A 23,969-nucleotide genomic window follows, 5' to 3' on the forward strand; every position below is an offset into this window, starting at 1 on the left:
CTGTGCGAAGGCAAAATGAAATACAGATTCTATAAGGAATATAGCTATAGGTATAAGCATCTTCTCTCTTAAATTCTAAATGTGATGCAAAGATAAAACCATCTGAAAAAAAGCATGAAAATATATTCAAGGGACATAGAGTGCTAATGTTATGTGAAAATCCAAAATACATAGTAAAATACAATATAACCAGATCATTTTCAAGGGAAGTTAAGTAGGTAGAAGAGCTTTAGCTTGTACACAATTCAAACTAAACCAGGCACTTTAAAATTTTTCTCATTACTTAACAAAAATAAAGCAATTTCAATACATAATGGCTTTTCTAAATTCAGATGCTATAATTAATCAATAATTTAGATGTGTCTTGTGGATTGATTGGAGAACTGCTTCTTGATGCCACACTTTCTACAAAATAGAAAAATGAAGGGTCAGAGCTAAAAAGGGCCTTCAGAGACCATGTGATGTCATGCCTTGTATAGGATGAGGAAACTGAGATCCTAGTTGTAAAGGGACTTGCCTTTACCAGAATGCAATTTTTAATGTTCTTTGTGCTTCTTTTTTTTTTTTTTAATTTTTTTTTAACGTTTATTTATTTTTGAGACAGAGAGAGACAGAGCATGAACGGGGGAGGGTCACAGACAGAGGGAGACACAGAATCTGAAACAGGCTCCAGGCTCTGAGCTGTCAGCACAGAGCCCGACGCGGGGCTCGATCCCACGGACCGTGAGATCATGACCTGAGCTGAAGTCGGACACTTAACCGACCAAGCCACCCAGGCGCCCCTCTTTGTGCTTCTTTAACCACATCATCCTTAAACCACAAAGCCCCCAGTGGTGTAAGATCTTCAACTATGCTGCATCAAAAAATGAAGTCCTATACATTTGTAAAGCTAAATGTAGAAAGAACAAATGAAAGGCCACAGTTAAGAAATATCTTTGGATATAGGAATGATTAAAAACAATTTCAATCACAATAAAAACGATTCTTCTAGTTTACTACAAGCTGGCTATCGAGTGAATTCCTCTAAAAGCTTGTCTGGGGAGAAATGAAAGGGTTAAGTTTGTGAAGCACTTCATTTTTCAGCCACTAGCTGTGGTATCCTGGGTAATTACTGCAGCTTACCTGAGACCACACCTTAGATAAACCTGTAATGCTGGAGTTTTCTGCAAACATCTTCTCTCCTGCAAGCTGTGGCTTGTCTCTTTCATATATTTGTCCTATGTTTTCAACTCGATTTTCCAGTGGCTAGTTTATACTTGGTTGAGCCAACAAATCAGGGTCTGTTGATTTAGCTTCATATGGTCTTGGTGCTGGCATGAGACAACCGTGCCGGCTATGTGGTAACGAATACAGTCAGGCCAGATGAATTATTTTCCTACTAGAGAAATAAAGTTAAAAAAAAAAAAAAAAAGAGGATGAACTGGTTCGGGTAAAGGTTATGATTTCATTTCCCTCATTTAATTCATTGTTTTTAAAAATACTATAGGCTTTGCTTGCGACTGAAATTTCATTCTCATTTCACTTCTTAAATGAGCATTTAACTGAGCATTTCTCATGTTAAGAAATTCTGTTTTGTCCACAGAGCCCAGTATAAGAACAATCTAAGCACAAGGTAGGTACTCAGTGTGGCAAAGGAAAGCATGTCCTTGAGGAAGCCAGTTCTTCCTCATGGTGTTCTATGGAAAGTGCAATGACAGTACAGAACCATTTTTAGGTCATATCCGTCTATAAAGAGTACAAAGCAAAGTAGTTTGTGTTTTAAGTTTTCGTGGTTCCCAACTACAAGGTGCTTCTGGAACCTGCATTTCTCTTTGAGAAAAAAAGACTCATGACATCTAGGTCAATGGGGGCGTATCTTTTCTCCTTTGTAAAGAGAAATGGTATTTTCTTCTCTCCATCTCCCTGCACCTCATCACCACCACCACCATTGCCACCAGACCTAGGAGACAATGCAGTGAAAACTCACAGACTAAGCCCAAAATGTCTCTTCAAAATTTTCAGAGTACAAGAATGGTAGTATTACTTTCTTAGTTCTGCATGTAAGATTAAAAAAAAAAAAAACAAATAGGCCGAAGATATGGGCATTTGAAATGATATGCTCAAAGTCTTAGACGAAGCTCATGGTGATGGGATTATCACCCAGGTCGACCACTCTTCTGATACCCTCACCCACTTATTGCCTGATCGTCAATGTCAATAGCGCCCAACAGCACTTCTTGAACACACATTAGTGGAATTACTTTAACCAAATAGTTTGATCACTGCCTAGCTACCTAACATTGGGGAAATAGAAATTTTGACTGAGGGGAGGGGCCCTGGGTGGCTCAGTCAGTTGAGCACCCAACTTAGGCTCAGGTCATGACCTCACAGTTTGTGAGTTTGAGCCTGTCTCTCTCTCTCCAAAAATAAAAAAAAAATAAAATAAAATAAAAAGAAATTTTGATTGGGCTGGAATGGAAGGAAGACTCACTTTTGAACTAGAAGATTTGGGGAAGGGGAGCAGTAGAGGAAGGAAAATGTGTTTATCAACGTTTTTATTTTTTAATTTTAAAAATATTAAATGTGTAAAGCAACAAGTACTATAATCCAAAAATATATAGTTTTTAAAGTGAATATCAAAAAAAAGAATAAAAAAAAATAAAGTGAATATCATCCCTCTTGCCTCCAACATTAGTTAGTATTAACGGGCTGGTGCATATCTTTTTAGTTTTTTAAAAGACCACAAAAATATGTATATATAGAGAATAGTGGAAGTGAAGGAAGTCAGGCGGGAAGAAAAGGATTTAGGTTTAGGGAAAAGGATGGGAGAGTCACCACCCCCCCCCCCCAACAACTTGCCCTCAAACTGGCCTCAGGCATGACTAAGATGATAATTCTATGTTGGGAAGGCAGCAATTTCAGTTTTCTAGGTTAGCCTCATTTCCCCACTTACCCTGGTATAGGCTCATGAAATCTGTACTCTCCATTTAAGCCCATTTTCTCCCTATCTAATCTCTGTTTTCCCCTACTCCCTATTCCCACCCCATTCCACACATTCACCTACTACTGCCCTACACTACCCATGAAGACATAAAACCAGAAGGTACAAGTGATAAAAGATGGCTCTCATGCTGTTATTCTCTGAGGAAAAGAAAGAAAAAGAAAAAAAAAAAAAAAGACTGTTGGAGCCATCTGCCTCCCTCAGACCTTGGCATACTGGTCTCCTGAAATCAAAATGGCTCCAAAAGTGGAATGGATGGGTACTTTGTAGGCCAAATGCCTCTGGCGGTGATTCAGGTTCTGGTGGGAACTAGAGCTTTGATATTGTTGTCATGTCTTAAAGGTCAGCTTGAGGTTGTTGGTCACTGAATTGGAGTCCACTTTTGGAAAAGTTAATGGAATTCTGGGATATGGGCTAGTTTCAGGCTGGGCAGCCATAGTCCTGCCTCCACTCCTCTATACACACACATATACATGTTCAAATAATTTGCCTCCCCAGTGAAGCTTCTTCATACAGATCCAGCCAGAGCAAGGGCTGCCCTCATGTAAAACACCATTTAAAAGTTCAGTCCATCTGCCAAGTGTTGAGCAACCACTGGAAGCCATAGTTCTAACATAGCAGGTTGGTCAAGGATAGGGTCAGGGAAACGAAGTAAGCTGTGAACTCATGACAATATCCTGGAAAACCCAGACTGTATACTTAAGCTTGGAGGGAAGCTGTCAGCTGAGACTGATGTTGACTTTTTAAGGACATGAATGATAACATGCCCCCTGAACTTTACCCTTCTGTCAGTTAAACTTCCACTATTCTTACTGGCATATAGTTGGTGCCAGAACAAGGCAAGCCAATGCCCTTTGAGAAGTGCTGTGCTGGAATCGTATAAAGAAGGGAAATCTTTCCATAGTGACCCAAGAAGTTCCAGACTACATTGTGTATTACACACTGGAGCACAGCAGAGAGCTACATGAGCAATGGTTGACATGGTCTTCTACTTCTGTCTCGCGCTGATTTGAATGATATCTGGAGGCTTTTCTTAACAGTATTATAACTGCTTTTATTTATTACCGCTTCATGTGTGCCTGACCCTGTGCTCTGCACTTTATGGACATTATCTGATTCTTTCTATCAGCCTTTGGAAACTATTTCAGAATTTGTCCATGAAGTCAAGAAAAGGTTCTTTAGAGCTTAGCTTTGCAAATCTGGGTGAATACTTTGTAAAAATTAAACCACTCTTCTTTTTTTTTTTTTTTTTTAATTTTTATTTTTGTTGAAGTGTAATTAACACACAGTGTTGTCTTGGTTTCAGGTGTACAACATACTGATACAACAATTCCATATATTACACAGTGCTCACCCAATAAGTGTAGCCACCATCTGTCACCAATGTTATTACAATATTATTGACCGTATTCTCTGCGCTGTACGTTTCATCCTGTGACGTATTTATTTTATAACTGAAAGTTTGTAACTCTTAATCCCCTTTATCTATTTCATCCATCTCCTCACCAATCTCCCCTCTGGCAACCATCAGTTTGTTTTCTGTATTTAAGAGTCTTTTTTTTTTTTTTAAACCACTCTTCTTATTTTAAAATCAGTTATGTATTCCAGCCTCTACTCTAAGTAATAAACTAGGTACTGGTACATCATATTCACTTTTTGACAATCATTTGACTTTGAAGACCCAGGCCTTGCCAACTCTCCCAAGGCCAACCTGAAAGAACAAAGTATACTGTGAGTAAAGACATTCCATTAAGGAAGGCAAGGAGATCAAAGTACTAATGATACACAATGATTCGTTATGTTATTTAAAAATAATAATCATAATAATTAGAAATATTAAGCTCTAATAGTGAATGGATGTTGAGCTAAGAACATGTGACATAACCATTTTCATCATGGAATGACTTTCAAAAAGCAAACAAAACTATTTTCTGAAAACACAGCAAATACCTAAAAATACTTATAAACAACTGATGGTTTTCATTTGGACGGTACTTTATTTCTGGCATTTTTATTTCCTAGCAGAGTATAATAAAATTTTCCAACTAACTTTTGGGCATTTGTCACATCAGGTCATGGGGTTGGGACCACTCCTGGTGGGCATCTCAATACTGTCCGTCAAGCAGAGTTTCTACCCTCAGAAATAATCTCTTGAACCCACCTTCTTCTTAAATGCCAACCAATAAAAAGAACAACCTGGGCAGTCTCCACACTTTATATTAAGTTCCCTCCAAAACGGCATTTGAACCTGCCCCCTGCATTACATAAAGAAACCGAACTTGTTAAAGATCCTTACTTACCAGGCTGCTAGGGTCTATGCTTCCTTTTAGTATAGTCTGCCATCCAAACTCTCAAAAATTTTAACTGCTTCTTGCCTTCCCTCTCAATCCAAATGTGTGGAGTTTTATCATAAAAGTGAAATGAGAGAAGCAGAACTCATCCCGGGATAGAAAGGTTGTCACTTCTACCTATTATACCAGAGTTCTGAATTCCAGGGATACGAAGTAGACGCAACTAAAATGGCATTCGATGGCGTTGGTGGTGTCCAAGGCGGGATAGAGAACTTCGCCCTGGCACTGGAGGGCTGGGCCCCGGGGATGTTCCTGGGAGCGGCTCACAGGCCCCAGCCTGCAGCCTCAGGCCCCTGGGCAGGGGTGTGCGCATGCTCGTGATGACGCCTGCGGGTACGTGTCTGAAACCCCAGAGATCCCGAGGTGATAAAGTCAACATGCCAGCCTGCCAAACTGTACAGCCTGAAAAGGACTATTTTTCACCACACGCATGAAGATACTATTCCTGTTCAAATATTTATTTGGGCTTGTATTCCGAAAAGACTTCTTCCTCTGTTAGGTTTAAGCACTTCCCCGTTCCCTTCTACTTCTGTTTAAGGTTATATGAGGATTTCCTTGTCATTTGTCCTAAGGGACTGATGTTTTATTTATGGAAATAGTAGCTGGAGCCTGAAAATGGTGAATTTGGGGACACATAAAGTTGTAACAATTTAAATTGTTAAACCCAAATTGCGTAGTCAAATCTTTAACAGACCATTCTGAAAACGTATCTGTTTTCTTTTAATAATAACAAAATACCCTGTGAGATTTCACATCCTTGATTTCTCACTTGAAGAATCATTTGGGATACATCTGGGTTTTTTTTTTTTTCTTAAGATTAAATTCTTTAAAAGCAAATTAGCTTTTAATATGAATCTTATGACTCAGCATAAGAAAGCTCTAGCCACATTATAGTTGTGGAAATTTTTCAAGAATAAACTATTCTCAGAAATAGAAATGATGCAAACGTGAGCTTTTAGATAAAAGTCTATAATGGCTCTTTGGCAAGACTCTCTACTGGATTCTAACGGGCCAAAGAGGATAAGTAAAATGTTACCTAGTCCCTACCAGATAGCAGGTACTCTCTCATAAACATGGGTCATTCCGACCATAGAGTAAATCTATGACAAAGACATTATTATTTCCAGTTCATAGATAGAAATACTGAAGGTAAATGATTTGTCAAAATTGCACTGCTGAGAAAGTGCTGGGACGAGGATGTAAAATTTGGTTTTCTGACTCAAAATTTGGTATTCTTTCCACTACACTGTGACACCCCTTGGACATGAATATTAAGTATTCTAGTGGTTGTTTTTAAAATGAGAATTACTTGAGTCTGCACTTTCCCATATCCTACTCCAGATACAAGCTTTAAAGATTAAACTATAATACAGAAAAGGTGTTTCCCCTAATAAAGGGGACTTCTTTTAAATCCCCCTTTAAAATAATGTGGCATATCCATAAATAAGCAAGGAAATAATTTTTTTTTAATTAATGAAAGTTTATAAGTTGTCTTAAAACAAAATGGAAGGGGCGCCTGGGTGGCTCAGTCGGTTGAGCAGCCGACCTCAGCTCAGGTCATGATCTCGCGGTCCGTGAGTTCGAGCCCCGCGTCGGGCTCTGGGCTGACAGCTGGGAGCCTGGAGCCTATTTCGGATTCTGTGTCTCCCTCTCTCTGACCCTCCCCCATTCATGCTCTGTCTCTCTCTGTCTCAAAAGTAAATAAACGTTAAAAAAAAAAAATGGGATTACATATTATCTGTGAATCATGAGAATGCTAGAGGAGGTTCCCAAAATGCTATCCCAAATGAAATATCATTTTAGAGTATTACCAAGAATCCTAATGCCAAGAACTTTGGAGAGACCCTGTCCCTTTAGTTTTTTGTTGTTGTTGTTGTTGGTTTGTTTGTTCGTTTGTTTTTTTTTTTAGCATACACCTTTGAGATAAATATACCAATGCAATAAATGTTGACCAAAGTATCTTGGCTTTGCACTTATGGTTTGCCATAAAATCAAAGATAAATTCTAATGAACTGTGCAGAGGAATGACCTCATAACTAGGTAGGTAATGATACGGTCAATGGCAAAACACACAGTCCTCAGCCAGAGCTCAAGCTTAAAGTGACATCTTATTCCTTTGTTCCATATGTTTATTTTTAAAATTTCTTAAAGACTATTAAAGGAAGTAAATTAATATCCTTAAATATTCATTGGCTCAAAGGAATGGCAGTTTATGATCCACTAATATGTTTGCGTTGGTTTGAACAATACAAATAAAAGGCAGAATGTTCTACCTTATCAACCATAGAATTTGCATGTTGTCTGGGGTTGTATCTAAGTGCAAAAGTAAAGGGTATTTGAAAATAATCGATACTCTTTAGAATATGAGTGAGGGTAGATTTAGTTGGGTTTGTGGAGAAAATGTATCCAGGAAAGAAATATCAGTAACAGGCACTCAGAAAGCAAACTGTGGTGCCTCTGTTATGACATTTTAAACATATATTTCAGAAGCGGGTTTAAACCGTTTAAACCAAGGCTCAAGTGTAACTAATATATTCCCTGATGAGGTTGGTTCATCAGCTGTCTCGTTGCCCTGGGTCTTAACTCCTCCCACAGATTTCACAGTTTGTGTGTATCAGGTTTAGTCATTTATCTAGTGAAGCAGTTATCATATTCCACCCTTCCATGGCTAATCATGGCATAAGCAGTTAGCACTTTTCATCTTCAAAGCTCTTAACAGCAGTTAATTAATATAAACAACCCCCTTAGGAGATAAATTAATCACACTATAACAGTTCCCATTTTACCAATTGAGAAGCTGAGGTAAAGAGGCTAAGTAATTGGCCCAAAGCCATCAAGAAAACAATATCTGAAGACGGTGGTGGCCTGAGGAGCCCTGAGATCTCAAACTTTAATAAAATGTTTGCTTCTCTCATTAGTCTTCTGTATATCGGGTAAAATGCAATGTAGCCAATAGCTCTCTCCAGATGTCCCAATGAAAATGGGGTGTTTTGCTACCTACAATAAGAGCATCAGCTTGATTCTGCACAGTATCAACTAAATGGTCTTAAAGAAGCTAAGAATATCATCATCGCCAAATCCCAGTCTTCAGGTAGAATTTTACCTTCTGCTTCTGTGATCCTATCAAATCCGATCAAAGATCTGATCCCCAGATCCCCATGGCCAATATGTATCGTGACAAACATCTGGTCTCAGAAATCAAATGAAAAGGAAACTGAAAGCAGTGGGTCATTTGCCCACACCTTCAAATGGCTTACATTGAATGAAATTTGTACTGACTTAGCTAACCTCCCTAGATGTACTAACATTGTTTAGAGTTTAGATCAGATCACACTGGATAATTCCCAATAAACAGTATATACTTAATTCACTCTGTTCAATGTACAGTTCAATGTACAATTTAATTGACTAGCATCGGCCCGGTGAATGGGACACTTAAGATGTTCTTTTTTCTCACTGTTCACTGACTCACAAAATGAACTTTTATTTTTCATTTCCTCTTCTAATAAAAAGAAATCTTGAAATATCTGAAGATGTTCTTGGATATATATGAAACAGAATATTCATGGAAATTTATTATTAAGGTAAAAAAATAAATTTGGGGTATACCCTACTAAAATTACTATAAATCTTACTCATAATTGACAATCATGACTCTTCCCAATTATTACTCTAAGTGGAACTGTGTGGATCCATGCTTGTATTAATCAATTCGTTTGTTAGCCAGAATCATGGTCTTCTCCCTCCTTCTTTGGAAACGTAGGATATGGATAATGAGGATCTCATTTGAAACAAACAAAAAGTACCACATAGGCTTTTTTAAACATATTTTGTTCTAAAAACAAACACTGTACCCAGTCTTATTAGCACCTAATGCAAAAACAAATTTTTAAGAAAGAAAACATTTTAAAAACCATCCTAGAGAAGCTGGGGTAAAGATGTATGGGAACACTGTACCATCATTGCAATGTTTCTCTAAACTTAAAATTAGTCTAAAATTAAAAAAAAAAAATTTTTTTAAAAAGACAATGTAAAACTGTGTGGTAGTCTGAAAACTAGCCACCCAAAGATATCCACAACTGAGTGTTACTTTATTTGGTGGAGAGGGGTGATGTGCTCTCAGAGAGTATGATTAAGGATCTTGAAATAGGAAGATTATCATAGATATCTGGGTAGACCCTAAATTTGATCAGATATATTCTTATAAGAAAGAGGCAGAAGAATTTTATAGACAGGAGAATATGGTGTGAAGACAGAGCAGAGAGAGATTTGGAGATGTCGACCTTGAAGACTAAAGTGATAGCCACAAGCCAAGGAGTACTGCAGCCATTGGAAGCTGGAAGAGATAAGGAACACATTTGCCCTGAAAGTCTCCGAAAGGAGTGAACCATGCTGACACCTTGACTTCTGTCCAGTGATACTGATTTTAACTTCTGGCCTATAGAACTGTGAGAAAATACCTTTCTGAGTTGTTTTAAGCCACCAGGTTGTGGTGATTTGGTAGAGCAGCCACAGGAAACTAGTATGATTGGCAAAAAATAGAAAAGAGCCAACTGCAGAAGAAATACAGATAGCCAATAAGCATATGAAAGATATTCAATGTTACTAATAATTAAACAATTAAAGCAATTAATTGGGGTGCCTGGGTGGCTCAGTCAGTTGAGCGTCTGACTTTGGCTCAGGTCATGATCTCATGGTTCGTGGGTTCAAGTCCTGCGTCAAACTCTGTGCTGACAGCTCAGAGCCTGGAGGCTGCTTTGGATTCTGTCTGTCTCTCTCTCTCTCTCTTTCTCTCTCTCTCTCTTTCTCTCTCTCTCTCTCACTTTGCTGCTCCCTTGCTCAGGCCCTGTCTCTCTCTGTTAAAATGAATAATGTTAAAATGAATGAATGTTAAAAAAATTTTTTTTAAAAAAACAGTTAACTTACCTGTTTTCTATCAGATCATGAAATTAAAGGGATTGAGAATGTTTTAAGTCCCCTGGTGCAGTTTTTACCAAAGATATCAAAACACCCAATGAACTATCATTATAGACTAGCCAAGGTCTTACAAGCGAATACACTTTACTTTCTTCAGGAAAATATGGTATCTTCAAAATAAATCTCAAGGAGTGAGTGAATAATGGACATTTGACTTTTGCTTTATAAAAAATGTTTCATTACATAAAATTTAAAATATATACAATAGTGGAGGGTTCTTATGATCAATCTTGTTTCATCTATGCCCCTTCTGGTCTCTCCCAACCTAGATCATTTTAAACAAAATACAGGCATAATATAATATTTCAGTATACATCTCTGCCTAGAGATACTCATATTAATAGATATATATTTTATAAATTTCTATGTAATTCATATGTATAATTTATATATATATTACGTATTCATATATAATTAATATATATGTGCATCTACCTTTATTTCTTCTGTTTGGTGCTTTGGTGGAATTCTCTTTCCCTTTTCCTTCATTTTTCCAGAATTAGGAATTTTACACCAGGATGTCTTAAGAAATAAAAGCAAGAGAAAAGACTTTCCTATGAGAGTCAAAAGATTCCAAAGTCTAATTCTCTTATACCATACGGGAAAGAGACGCATATGTTTGTTAAGGTGTGTGGAAGAGAGTGTGTGAGCATATCCTACATTGCTCCTCTTGGGTCTTGATCTATCAACATTTTCTCCTTATCTTCAGCCTCTCCTCTACTTCTTTGCTACTCTCAAAAACATGTGTAAGATGCTTTCAACCCCCCCCCCCCCACACACACACCAAAAACAAATACCTCATCTGATTCCACAGCTTCTCTAGCCATCATTTCATTCCTACTCAAACAAATATCATTAAAGAACAGATCACGAAAGCACTGAAACCCCTCTCACTGGTAAATGTTCATCAAGTGAAAGGATGTGACAGAAAACAAAGCACACTTGGCCCCTGTCCTCATTTTTCTGTGGCCTACTTGCCCTTAAGTCTTGATACCCTGGGCAAATTTTGGGGAATGAATCTCTAAGCACTCTCTTCCCACTGTTCTTCACTGTCTCCTTTTGTTCCCTAAACTCTACTCTCAAAAGATTTCAGGTGAGCCCTGGATTGACTGAGATTGAAAAACAATGGCTCATGTTCATTCTTCCTCCAGAAATCAAATCTCAGTGTGGCAGGTCAGTGAGATAAGAACGGAAGATGGCTATTTCTTTCTCGATATCTTTAAGATTGATATGGAAGGATCCTTTAGGTCTCTAGTGGTTCCTAAAATTGTCAGGACTGTTCAAGCTATATTCATTTATCTGCCAGGCACAGACAGAGCCAAGTTCCCTAACAAGCCATTCAAACCTTCAGGAAGGGCTAATTTCTCAGCATATCTGAATCTTCAAGCTCTAAGTAGAGTGAGCAAAAACATAAATGAAACAATAACAAAATGTTGAGTCACTCCAAAGATACTATTTGTATTTTGGACTTAAACTAAAATAAACTGGAAGTGTTTATCTGTTGCCAATGATAAAGTTTAAAGTAACAAAAATGATTGCTGAAGAATTAGATGATAATGCAATGTATTAAAATCTAGGTTTTTCCCAGTCAGCAAGAGATTACCTATTGCAAGTAGGAGAAAGTGAATGAAAAGGTAAAACCTGAATATTGATATTTAAAAAGACACCCTTGAGTGTTTGAAAGTAGTCAGTAATGACAAAGAAAATGTCTTCATATATAAATAGCAACTAGAGAAGTTATCACATGAAATAGTACATGTAAACTCTGACCATGCACATGTGTGCACATATACACATACATGTTCACCAATCTTGGAGGTCAAAAATTTTGCTAGAGAATATGACTTAAGTTTTGATACCTAACTAGGCTATTATTTTAGCTGATATATTTCAGAAGTTGATATAAGAGAATATAATTATTGACCTATATGGTCATTATAGTAAAATGAAGTTTTCTTTTTGAGTGAGAGGATTATATACACAACTTGAGGCAGAAAGACAGAAAATCAAAGAAAATGAGAAGGAAGCTTAGTCATCCATCTCAGGACAGACCCAAGATAATTGTAAGCTCAGTGAGGACAGGATCTGTGTTTCTCTTGCTAACTTTAATGACCTCAGCAGTTGATAAATGGGTGAATGAATAAACTCCCATTTCCCATCTTACCCAATTCCCACTTGATCAGAAGAGAGATGATAAGAACCAGAAATGGAGCAATTAAGGTACAAGTAGAGAAGAAAGATTGGAATTGAGAAATGTTGTCACCTGCTAGTCTCAATTGAGACTAGTAATTGTAGTAACAGCAAATATGCTGTCCAGTGATTGCGAGAACATGGAGTCAACAAGAGTAGTTGATCCTTTTTAAAAGTATAGATATGGGGCGCCTGGGTGGCTCAGTCGGTTAAGCAGCCCAATTCGGCTCAGGTCATGATCTCGCGGTCCGTGAGTTCGAGCCCCACGTCGGGCTCTGTGCTGACAGCTCAGAGCCTGGAGCCTGTTTCAGATTCTGTGTCTCCCTCTCTCTCTGACCCTCCCCCGTTCATGCTCTGTCTCAAAAATAAATAAACGTAAAAAATAAAAATAAAAAAAATTTAAAAAAAAAGGATAGATGTGAAGGAAAAGAAAGGAAAGCAAAGGGAAGGGAAGAGCTGAGGTGGTGGCTGGAGGAGGTGCTGGATCAAGGAAGAGTTTCACTGGCTTGTTTAGAAGGAGTAGACACAAGGGCAAAGGTAAAGGGGAATGATTTCTGAGGAACCAGACCAGTGGTGGGTCCTACCCACACACATTTATATAGCTTAGAAAAGGCACAATTTGATTGAAAGACCAGTGGAAGAAGAATCTAAAGGACCCTGTGCTAGCCCTGCCTTTAGTATTCATTTCCAAGTGGGCGAGCTTGGACAGGCCACTGGAGCTCTCTGAACCTCAGATTTATATCTATGCAGTATGAAGATGAGAAAATATATAATTGGTTCATCAGAAGTTGACCAAGAGGAAAAGGGTTTAAGGAAACCCAGCACAGGAAGACTCACAAGGCACTGTTACAATGCATTTGAGGGGAACTGCTTGTGAGCTATCACCAATGACTATGTTTCTTGGGTAGGCCAGCAATTTCTGAGGTGGACAGAACCGCAGACCCAACCTGTCTTAGTAGGCCCATTATTCACTGCATCATTGGCACTGACTTGGCTGAGCAGGCCTCTATGGGAACTCCATTGTCTAAGCCAGAAAGAACAAACTGGGTCCTGTGCTTGGTCCTTTTGTATCAACATTTAGCAATCAGCCAGTTAATAAAGTCTCAAAGATTAGTATCAGTTTGAAAGGGAAAATGCACACAAAACTATTAATTAAGAGCATTAAAACAAATGCATTGCTGAGGATGGCACTGGATCCAGGAGACAAAATGGGTTAAAAAAAATTTTTTTAAAGGAATGCTCTAATTGAAAACTGGCAGCAGCAGAAGACACAGTATAGTTAAAACAGTATCTTATCAGAAAATTAGCAAAATGTAATTTTTATTGGGTTTTACAGATGTTATTTTTAACCACATCAAAAATCCCACCTCATGGCTATTGGCACAAATTGTCATAATTACTATAATTTGAAGTCTGAGCGATGGAATGGCTGCTGAGATAGTTATCTCATCCCCAGACTAAGTCTGCATTAGTTGAGCAGCCAGAAGAAGGAGCTCATGTTTTTGTACTTGGTCTGGACTTCATTTGTGTCCTTTATCCAATCTCATTCTTAGGAATATTGAAGAATAATTTTTTTTTCTACCTGAAACACTGGAGAAAATCAGGAGGTTAATATTAAGAGTGCTGAGGTCACCTTTAATTAACATACCAATCACCTCACCTCCAATCTGCAAGTAAAGTGTTGTATTTTATTCTATTTTTACATTTCCTGGTGAACTCTATCATAGTTAATGCATATACTAAATTCTGGGCATAATTATTCAACTACCTACATAAGCATGGCTAATAATGCCAAACTAAGAAAAAAGAGCTTTTAATATCCCTAATACCAATTTAACATATGTCTTTGCTACTTCGGGAGTAAAAATATGACTATACATGTCCAAAATACATGTAACTTATAAAATTAGGAAACAAGATCAAGAAATTTGTTAGAGGAAATGCTGTGGATAACTTATATCCACAGATTCACATGCCAGATCAAAGAATAAAAACAGTTATGACTGTGCTATAATTTCGATTTGGGTTAGATTGGCAGAGGGCCTAAGAGACTCAGCTGATATAAAGAGAGGAATCTCAATAAGAGAACAAAGCTGATCAGACTTAAGGAAATACTTTGAAACAAGAAAGGAAAGGAAAGGTTAACATGCTATTTTAACGATCGGCCAATGCTGAGTCATCTCATTGTTATTTTAGATCATAGAACATTTTCAAAATGGTTTCTTTCAAACTCTCAGCCATAGTTTATCTGACTTATTATAGGAAGAAGGGACCTGGATTACATTCATACATTCGACAGATATTATGTGCTGGTCCTGCTGTAGGCCCTGAACAGTTGTGAGCAAGGAGTACATACAGTAGAGTCACACAGACAGAAATAAAACAGACAACAGACACGTAAAAAGTAAGTATGTAATATAATGACACGTAGTATACATGTCTTGCAGGAAAGTCAAGCAGGGTAAGGCAATGAAGAGTGATAGAAGGGTGGCAGTTTAGACAGAAAAGCCCCCATCCCCACCCTGAATAGGGTGATAGATGGGCAGAGACTTGAAAAGTGATGGAGGAATTTGGGTGGATCTGTGGAGCAAGGGCATTCCAGACAGAAGAAATAGCGAGTGCAAAGACCCTGACATAGGAACATGTTAGGATAGAGTAGCAGGAGATGAGATGGGAGAGAGGCCTTGCGGGCCATGGCAGGGACTTTAGGTTTCGTTTTAAGTACAGTGGGAAGCCCAAGGAGAGTTTTGAGCAGTGGAGTAATGCAATCTGACTAAAGCTAAAAAGTGATTCTGCCACTGGGTAGAGAGTAAGAGTGAAAGTCACAAGAACAGTGGTGAGGCTGTTGTACAGCTAGCCAAAGGATAATAGTGGCTTTAGACCATCATGGTACTCATGAAGGGGGCAAGAAGTGTCAGATTCAGAATGTATGTTGGATATTGTACGAACAGGGTTTGCTAAAGACTGGATGCAAGGGACGAGAGAAAGAGAATAATCTGAAATGACTCCTAGGTTTTTGGCTGAGAAAATGAATGAATGTAATGCCATTCGTTGGAATGGGGAAGACCTGAAAAATATGGGCTCCGGATATTGAGATGGGAATCGAAAATTAAACTTTAGTCATGTTAAATGTGAGATGCCCATTACATGACAAGTAGATAATTAAATATATGGTCCTGAGTCCAGGAGGAAGTTTGGGCCAGAGTTATAAATTTGGAAGCCATTAGCTTATAGATGTTATTGAAAGCCATGAGACTGGGTGCAGCTAACCAGAGAGAGTATGGATAGAAAGGAGAATCAAAACTGAGATTAGAAAAGGGGGAGAATTCCTCAAAAGGAACTGACAAAGATTACTTGACCTCTATGGGGTCTTTTCAACACAAATTAAAATGAAACAAGCTGGCTTTGAATAGATAAAGGAGGTGGTGGTTAGGGGCTCACAGTAGACTACAATCTGGATTTAGTTATCAGTAGAATACTCGCCTTGTTGTTGTTACTTCTATTTTTATACAAAGTGAGATACTGTATAAATGAGTATGTGGAGTGCGATTTTGAGGTACTTTTCCTTTACAGTAAATACTATTGAGTAAGTCTGATTCTGATGCAAGTGATCTAAGGATCTTATTTTAAGAAAGGTGGGACAATTAAGGGGAAAAATTAGCAGATTTGTATGTAAGTCCTAAAAGTAAATGCTAAAAACTAATGAGTTTTTTGGCTCTAACAATTATAGGCTAGAGGAGTCATTAAGTTTTTAAAGGGCTGCACTAGATTGGTACTAAATGAAGAATCTGTGTTTTCACTGAGAATCATGCAGCAAAGAAAAGGCAAAATCACTCTAAGAAATATTTGGGTTAACTATCTAAAACATGTTCTGATGTAAGAGTTATGAGTTACAAAAATAAAGACCATTGAGAGTCTTGAAAGAATTTAAAGGAAATGGACAAAGAACTCATCCAAGCAAAAAGTTTATAGAATTACTTGAAATGAATTTGATACCTTTAGAATATTCTACTTGCATTTGCCAAGCAGAATTACATTTATTTTTCTGCTAGATACAAATTAAATTGTAAGGAATCATTTGAGATGGGAATCAGTTGTAGTCACACCTCTATCTTCTAGAAAACAGATTTCTGTAAACATTAAACATTCAGCTTAAACATTCAGAATGAAAATGAGTCTGGAGTTTTGATTGTTTCTTTGGTTTTCTTGTCTGTTTGTTTGTTTTTTAATTAGGCTTTCTCTATCAGGAGAGAAGAAAAGGTAAACGAGTAATTGAAAATTTGAAAAACAAACATTAATGAAACTAACCAGAAAGATGCCATAAGATGGAATGGGAGTTGTTGGCTTCCACATTGTGAGGAAAGGATGGTGATTGCTCTGAAAACCAGGACATTTGGCTCAAGAGCCAACAATTGCTTAAACTAAAAAGAAGAGAAAAGAGAAACAAAGGGGCCATCGGAAGTAGCAGAGTGTAGTATAAGTACCTGGCATTAAACTTTTAATTGCATCCAACTCAAATGACATCCATCTTGAATAAACATATAGCTAGCTGTATGATAAAGCTACTAGCAAAACAACCATCTAAGGAATGGGCCTGCCCCCACCCATGAAGTTCCCTCCTTCAGAAAGCCCTGGGTGACCTACAGAACTGACCACCCAAGTGACCCCACTTCCCCCTTCCTGTGCCCTAAGTCCCACTCTTATGCTTTAAACTAGCCAATAGAGAACCCCTGGGTGGCTCAGTCAGTTGAGCATCAGACTCTTGATTTTGGCTCAAGTCATGATCCCAGGATGGTGAGACTGAGCACGGCTCAGTGCAGGGCTGGAGCCTGCTTAAGATTCTCTCTCTCTCTTTCTCTCTCTCTCTCTCCCCCTATGTCCCTCCCTTGCTCGTGCGTGTGCATGTGCTCTCCCTCAAATAAAAAATTGATGATAGATAGATAGATAGATAGATGGATAGACGGATAGACAGACGGATAGATAGATAGATAAACAAACTAGCCAACAGAGTGTACCTGTGAAACCTGAGACTGCTACCTTGGGGCCCTGCTAAAGGCAGGTCAAAGCTTTCTCTCTTTCTCTACCCCAGACTTCACTGTGCAATCCTTGGGTGTGTCTTATACCTTCCAGGACTTGTGAATAATAAATCTCATTCCTCAAAGTTCCTTCATGGTTTTTACTGAAATGCATCCTGCAACCACAAGGGCCTGTGAGGAACATGTCTGTGGGGGCTGGCTACCAGAAATACAGGTCTGGCAAGTGCCTCGGACATTTCTAGCCATAGCATCACTATCAAAAGGCTGAGACCGACATAACACAGAGATGAAGGTCAATTAGAGCATTGAGGAGCAGACACCCTGCTGTTAGGAGTTACCTCAGCAGACCCCACAGGATTCTTCGATAACTCTAGAGATCTGGCACCAAGAGCCCATCTCATCCCAGGAGCTTGCAGAGGGCACACAGACCTGAGGCAGCTCGGCCGTGTACTGTGAGTCTGACAGACACATATTTGCAGGGTTTACAAACATTTTTGGCCTGTGGTGACAAGTCTAAGTAATTAAAAATGTTATGATTATTATTCACTATAAACTCTGTTTACGAAGGTAAGGAAATGTATGGTCTATTCACAAATGGCTTCCATCTCATGGTAAGAATCTACCGGCTATACATGAGACATGGTGTAAGGCATTGGAAATACAAAGATGAGCAGGACAGTCTCAACTCACACAGAGTTTACAGTTAATGGAGGGGGAGGAGAAAGGAGGCTGATAAGGACAGATGAGTAAAACAGATGCTTACAATACAAAATGGTGTGCGGTCACAAAAAAGGGAGCATAAACTCTGACTGTGGCTGGCAGAGAGATTAGGGAAAGCTTTCCAGAAAAGGCAATGTTGAGTTGAGCCTTGAATGATAAATAGGAGTGCTCAGGGTGAAAAACAATTTAAAGATTTGAACTTCAGCTATTTGGAAACAATCCATCTTTTGAAAACACCTCTTTCCCCCAATTGCACTAAATAACAGATTTTATTTTATGTAAGTCAATTCAAGTGAACATCCTGCAACTTTTATTATCATAGCAAAGTTCAGAATATTGAATCAACTTTGAAATTTAATCAACCATCTATAGCAGGCAGGTAATTACATACTAGAAATTATAAGTTTTTGTTCAATATAGGTAGAGTGAAATGCTTTGGCTTAGGGGAAAGGTACTATCAAAACAAGTTATCCTCAGGTTTACTATGAGTCAGGATTCTAATTGGGTAATATTTAGGGAACAAAAGTTATGCTTCATGTTTCATATTTTAATTTCTAATGAAACTAAGAACAAAATGCAGAGAAATGTAAACTTTTTCAAATCTCAGAGGTATGCTGTTTTTTGTTCTGTGTTCTAATCTCTTTACCAGTTATCAGTTAAAGAAGATTGACTGACTGCCCCATTTTTCTTTTTTAATCTGGTTTACATGAGCTCAGAAATAAATAAAATAACACAAAGGAATTGTCCAATAAATTATGACTAATGAATTAGAAAGTGCTATTTGGTGCTTTGTGAACATTTCAAAATATTGTAAGCCTTTTTCCTCATTAAGATATCCCCCCCCCAAAACAAAAACAAAGAAAGAAAGAAAGAGAGAGAGAAAAAGAAGAACTTCACTGTAGAAGCATGAAATATGATAACTAATAAGAACAATTATAATCATTTTCTTTAGAATACAGCAACTATGAATGACACATGTAAATAGCTCCAATATATTCATTTAATATTACTGATAATTAACGTGAGCACTAAATTAGAATTGCCTTTATCAGCCCAAGTTGTAAAGCATTGCAACAGCTTAGAGATTACTAGGGGAGCTTGATACGTGGGTGAGGAATATACCAGACTGCTGATAATGAAGAAGTGTAGAGACTTTTAATTCTGTAAGTAAATAGAATGTTTTTAAGCATCGGACATCATCAAAATTTAGCTGAATTAATTGGTAAACACATCCTGCATGTTTGCCTAAATCCTTTTATTCCCTGAAGGAGCTAAATACCTTTCCTCATTTGCATCTGTTGGAATACAGAATTGTCCTAATTTTGAAATTCGAGCAAGCCCCACAAAATGCATTGGGAGTGATTTCTGTAGTGATTTTGCACAGTTTTACAAAGTGATAAAGTGATCTTCTGGATACACTTCTGGATACACTTCTTTATCTTTCTTTCCCAGATACTATCAGAAAAATGAACAAGATTTTTTTAGCTTAGGAAAAGTTGCTAAAAAACAAGTTATCCCGCAACTCCCTTTGAAAACCTTTTCTCTTGCACTCAAAATAATATGAATTCAGAACAATCTGAAATAAGTAAAACAGGACAGAAAATGACTTTGTGATATATCTAAAAGCTGCAAATGTACGTATTTTAAACAACTTAAGCTGACAAAAATGCTCACATCTGAACAGTGGTAGAATATTTGCTATAATCTGCTTACACCAGGTGCTCAATTAATGCTGAATGAAGGAGGTCCCATGGGATTTGTTTTAAGAGAAACTTGAATGAGGAGAGAAAAGTTCTGAATCTGACCACTTATTATTTCTTGAGGTAAAATAATGTTTTGTGCGTTTGCCATTTTAATATCACACAAATCAAAATACTTATTTTCCTTCCTCTAATACCAGCTTACGTCAGACCATCATCACCTCACTCCTCAGTGACTAAAACAGGCATGGTGGTCTTCCTGTCCCATTTCTTTCCCCCACCCTCCTGCTCCCATCCATTTTCCATTCTATATGCTGACTGACCTTTCTAAAAGCTTTCCATGTCCCTGCATTCCCTTGGGTAAATCTCAAAGCATTCAAGACACTCCACACTGTGTCCATAACCAGCCTCCTTCATCTCCGCAACTGAAGCACCCACTTCTTGGTGTTCCAGCCATATTCTACCGCATGCAGTTTTTCTACACACCATGCTCTCACCCCAGGAACTTTGCACATGTTGTTCCCTCTTTTGGGAGGTTTTACTCTCTCTCCACTCTTGGCCTTCCATCCTTCCATCTGGCTTACTCCTACTTGTCTTGGAGATTTTCGTTGAGATATCATCTACTCTGAGAATCTTCCTTGACAGCTCCTCTCTTTCTAGACTAGATTAGTGATTTGCCACCCTGTGCTTTCATGTAACTAATGACTCAACATGGTGGCTTGTTTGTTATTACCTCTTAATAAATTCAAAGAATTTGTTACATCTAATGTGATGCCTGGCACATAGCAGGCACTCAAGAAATATTCTGTGAGCGAATTAGGGACCTTCGAAATGAGTAGTCTTCTTTGATGAAGGTGATGTAGCAATAACTTCTATTGTAAATGATAATACAGTAAAAAGAAAGTATATCAAAAATTGAGACCTGAATCAGGTAAGTGAAAGCACTTTAGAAAATACAAAGCACTAGTTATATATTATCATTATCATCATAATTCTCAAATGCCTAGATTGCCGTTTTGACTCTGCCACATTCCTGCTCAAGAGCCCCCAGCACCTTCACTCTCTTACCACCTCTCCACATACACCCACCCCCCTTCACCTTCCACAGTGTTTCTCAAAGTGTGGCTGTGTAAAGTGGTAATCAATCTCATGGTCATTTGCTCCAGGGGAACTTCTTTCCCCAGTCTTAGACCATGTGCTCTGGATGCTGCTAACTCTGCCTTGGGACCACAGACATAGAGCCTGTGACTCTAACAAGGCCAACGAGCACCTTGCATTCTCATAACCAGTGGACATGGTGCGTGAGGCTCCCTAAACTGTGATTAAGCCAGTCTAGTAAGGGTGACCTCAGAATCTCTGCAGGGAATACTGAAGCAAACATGGCCATGCTCATCTGCTGTGTCAACCAGGCAGCAAACAACTATAGGAGTTACCAGCAGCCATCTTGCAATTGTTAGCGAAGCATCCTAGGATGAAGCCAATACGTCTATCAGCAAACAGAGACATGAAAGTGTCTGGTCCTTGGGGTATTCTCAAGCTGCTGATGCATGTAGTTGACACTACAACTATCCATCATAACCAAAAATCAGAAAGATGTAGTTCTGCATCTTGACACGGAATGTGACACTTCTGGGTTTCTCCTCCTCGAAAATGGATTTTATTTTAATATTTATGTATTTTGAGAGTGAGAGAACAGGGGAGGGAGAGAGATTCAGAATCCCAAGCAGGCTCCGTGCTGTCAGTACAGAGCTTGACACAGGGCTCTATCTCATGGTTTGTGAGATCACAACCTGAGCCGAAATCAGCAATCTGATGCTCAACTGACTGAACCACCCAGGAGGCCCTGGAAAGTGGATTTTAAAACGTTTTTTTTTTCTTCCTTATAATAATGCTTTGAAAAATAATTAAAAGTTAAGTCCATATTCAATTAGTGCTAACAAAACAATGAATCAAATTTATAAAAACAGTATTGAGATCTCTATAAGTGAAGGGTTTTATTAGCTCAAAATACTATTGAAGTAGAATTACCATCATTGATTTACTAGTCACCTGACTTCTAGTTCAGCTGCAGGTCTCCAATGTTATTAAAATATTAAGTTAATGCACAGGAAATACATTTTCTACAAAATCAGTATCTAAGGAGAGAAAATAAAGTCCATGTGATCAAGGAAGAGCAACATTAAGAAGGATGTTACTGTTAAAATTCCAGGCCAACTCTTCTACTAAATCTTTCAAAAATGTTGTTGGATCTACAGTTTTGGTCAGATCCAGGTTAACACAAACTTGTCAGAATTGCTTTCTTCAGAAGTAAGCAGTTAGATCAGGAAATAAACCACAAAAATTCCTTAATTGCTAGTCATCTAAGTAAGGTCTTATACTTTGGCTGAAACAGTAAACCGAAGGAAAGAAATACCTAGCAATCTTTTGGGGGTATTTTTTTTTCCACTCAAGCTAAGAAAAACACCCTAACTAGCAAAGGGGTCAAAAAGAATAGAGAGGCGATAGCTCTTCAAACCTTCCTTTCTAGGTAGAATTAGCCATTTAAGCTTTGTCCACATTAGCATTAAGCTAGCAAGTCTAGAAAGTGACTTAACTCCTATCACTTTGCCAGTGTGTTTATTTAATATTAATCCCATGTGTTTTAGGAATTGGTCTGAACCGAGTTATATTGGAATTGCCTCCAAAAAGGCTTAATCATGCCTCAGGAGCATCTTAAGCTATTTATTATAATAATTTATTATTTGTTTAAAATTTATAATGAATTCATTTATAATGGGTTCTCATTTACAGAAAGTCAATGTATCATTAGCTGGTTGACTGTGGGCCACTTCTTGTGTGTGCTCTTGGTATGGACAACTAATACCCAGTCCTAGACAAGATAACTCTTCTAGAGAATTTCAGATAAGTAATTTGTATTTAATGAGTTCATGGTTCAGACACAATCATCAACGGGATCAATCAGTTAACAAATAGAGACTAAAAATGACAATAATAAAGATACCGTTTATTACTTCCTACAGGAAGACTAGAGAGGGACTTTCCATAGTGTTAAGGTTCGAATTAAAATATCCTTACACAGTAGGAATAATACAGCTATACAGCTATCCCTTGTGGGAGAGCCAACACACAGACTTCAGCTCGCTATTATTGGCTTTTCTGTTTGGTAGGACTTGTTTCTTTGCTTTCCTTTTATAATGTGTATAATAATGTGCATTTAGATGCATGAAAAAATTAGCATAGTAATTCAATATTAGTATAGAATTTGAAATTAGCATAGAATTTCAAGCATAACTCTCGAGGAATTATTGATAAACCTGGAACTTTCTAAAGATAAAATCTTCTAGGAGGAAACCTACTCGTTGAATACATGATGGAAATGAGGCAGGGAGGCACAGAGGAGAACGTGACACCCCTTTGCTAGCCACAGAGGCTTCCCAGCTGCAAAGGTGTTTGAGTGGCTCAGGAAGGTCATAGGAATCCTCTGATCTATACAGCTGCTCCTCTGAGATGGAGCATGCCAACTGACCACGGGTATTCTATGACAGCAGTTGGTGACTGAGTATCGGATATGATTTCTCTCTATGATGCATTAATCCTCAGGTGTGTACATAATCATCCTGCTTATCGTACAGTCCAAGTTTTTGTCGCATTAGAGACACTATAGGTACACTATCTGATTTCTCCATGGATGCTTTGCTGCCGGGGGATAACAGTGCCAAGGGCTACATAATGTCCAAGCTTTAAGGCATCATTTTCTCCAGCCGAGTGTTGACTGTTCCAACAGAGGCAGGAGTGGACTAGGAAACTTTTGAATTCTTAAGATGACCGTGTCTTTCAGCCACTCTCCTTTGTGCCCAGACTTCTCCAGGATAAGAGCATTTACCCTTCTGTGCCACCATGCTACTCTTGCTTGGCAAATAATCAATAGACAAGCATCAACCAACTCCAGGGGAAGCCTCTTCTGCTGCAAAGAAAAAATCTCTTCCTTTAAGTTTCCTCACCTCTATTTCAATGC

At 38.2% G+C, this 23,969-nt stretch overlaps 2 long non-coding RNA genes across 2 annotated transcripts; one reads left to right on the top strand and one right to left on the bottom strand.

Annotated features, from left to right (window-relative positions):
• Nucleotides 1-335: 335 nt before the first annotated feature.
• On the bottom strand, nt 336-5,451 carry LOC122229816. Its single transcript, XR_006207142.1, has 3 exons — nt 5,281-5,451; nt 1,123-1,378; nt 336-405 (listed from the first exon to the last, which is right to left on the bottom strand). It is a non-coding gene; the product is annotated as an uncharacterized LOC122229816 (long non-coding RNA).
• A 109-nt stretch (nt 5,452-5,560) lies between these two features.
• On the top strand, nt 5,561-17,048 carry LOC122229818. Its single transcript, XR_006207145.1, has 3 exons — nt 5,561-5,664; nt 14,761-14,902; nt 16,732-17,048. It is a non-coding gene; the product is annotated as an uncharacterized LOC122229818 (long non-coding RNA).
• The last annotated feature ends 6,921 nt before the right edge of the window (nt 17,049-23,969 follow it).

The sequence above is a fragment of the Panthera leo genome, chromosome C2 (assembly GCF_018350215.1).
Source record: "Panthera leo isolate Ple1 chromosome C2, P.leo_Ple1_pat1.1, whole genome shotgun sequence".
NCBI lineage: Eukaryota > Metazoa > Chordata > Mammalia > Carnivora > Felidae > Panthera > Panthera leo.